Source organism: Bos mutus, chromosome 1 (assembly GCF_027580195.1).
Source record: "Bos mutus isolate GX-2022 chromosome 1, NWIPB_WYAK_1.1, whole genome shotgun sequence".
Taxonomy (NCBI): domain Eukaryota; kingdom Metazoa; phylum Chordata; class Mammalia; order Artiodactyla; family Bovidae; genus Bos; species Bos mutus.
Window position 1 is genome coordinate 145658385 of NC_091617.1, and position 1799 is coordinate 145660183.

A 1799-nucleotide genomic window follows, 5' to 3' on the forward strand; every position below is an offset into this window, starting at 1 on the left:
AGAAATAGAGGAAAACAACAGAATGGGAAAGACTAGAGATACATGGCCAAAACCACCACAATATTGTAAAGTAATTATTTTCCAATTAAAATAATTAATTAAAAAATTTTTTAAAAAGGTGTGGTACATATACACAAGGAATACTACAAGCCTCCTCCCCTTGATAACCGTAAGTCTGTTCTCTGTGTTTGTGAATCTACTTCTGTTTCATAGATATTCTCCAGGCCTGAATACTGGAGTCAGTAGCGTTTCCCTTCTCCAGGGGATCTTTCAAACCCAGGGATCGAACCCAGGTCTCCCACATTGCAGACAGATTCTTGCTGAGCCACAAGGGAAGCCCAAGAATACTGGAGTGGGTAGCTTTTCCCTTCTCCAGCAGATCTTCCCAAGCCGGGGATCGAACCCAGGTCTCCCGCATTGCAGGCGGGTTCTTTACCAGCTGAGCCACCAGGGAAGCCCACATACGCAACGGAATACTACTAACCATAAAAGAAGACTGTAGTGATGGCACTTGCACAGTGCAGATGGACCTAGAGGTAATCACATTAAGTGAATTAAATTAGAGCAAGACAAATACAAATGGCTCCACCTGGGTCGCCATTTCCTTCTCCAAGGGTATCACTTGTATGTGGGATCTAAAGTATGACACAAATGAGCTCATCTGTGAACCAGAAGTAGACTCACAGACACACAGAACGGACTCACGGTTATCAAGAGGAGGAGGGCTGAGGGAAGACGGGATTGCGAGTTTGAGATTAGAAGATGCAAACTGTCACACACAGTGAATGAACAAGGACCTACTGCATAGAGCAGGGAACTACACTCAGTGTCCCGTAAGAAACCGTAAGGGAAAGAATATGAAAGAGAATACGCATACAGACACACATATATACATGTGTGTGTGTTATGTATGTATGTATGGAGAAGGAAATGGCAACCCACTCCAGTGTTTTGGCCTGGATAATTCCATGGACGGAGAAGCCTGGAGAGCTACAGTCCATGGGATTGCAGAGAGCCAGGCATGACCTGAATGACTAACACATGTATGTCTGTATTAACTGAGTAACTTTGCTATACACTGAAATTAACACAATATTGTGAATCAACTATACTTCAATAAAATAAATTTAAAAAGAAAAAACATTAGATCTCCAGCTTCTCTCCAACACTGGAAGGTCTGACAACATGGGGCCAGCTTAGGTTGGAGCTGAGCAGAGGTGCCCGCTTCAGTGGGCACACGCGTTTCCCCTTCAGCTTCCTTCCAGGCAGGTGAGCCCCCAAACCTCCTCACCATCCCCCAGCACAGAAGCCAAGCATCAGCGACCACAGCTGTCTTGACCTCATGCCACCTGAACTGTGCCTGCCTTCCACCGGACCACTTTCATTCAGTACCAGTACCTGTCAGCCCAAAGACCCTCCAGGGTGCCGTTTGCAGACCACACATGCAGGGCAAGCGGCCCCCTGCCCAGGGCCCCCTCTTGACCTTAGAACCTGAGCTTGCGTTCCGGCATTTGCTGCTGCTGCTGACCTTAGAACCTGAGCTTGCGTTCCGGCATTTGCTGCTGCTGATCCACAACCCAGTAGAAACAGGGAAGGCGCGCTCTCCTTGAAGCGTCCCCGGTTGTCCTCTGGGCCTGTCCTTTCTCCTGATGACAGGAGTTTGCACCGTCGTGATTACCCGCTCTCCAGGTGTCTCAGGCTCCCTACCTCCCCACACGGAATTTGCCCACAAGGGAAACCTGCTGCCTTCCCAAGAGATAATAATACTTATCGGGACCTTTTGTAGAGTTCCTGGACCT

General features: G+C 48.0%; 1 non-coding gene across 1 annotated transcript; it reads right to left on the reverse strand.

The window, feature by feature from the left end:
- Window positions 1–382: 382 nt before the first annotated feature.
- TRNAC-GCA (transfer RNA cysteine (anticodon GCA)) lies at window positions 383–454 on the reverse strand. Its single transcript has one exon. It is a non-coding gene; the product is annotated as a tRNA-Cys (tRNA).
- Window positions 455–1799: the final 1345 nt, after the last annotated feature.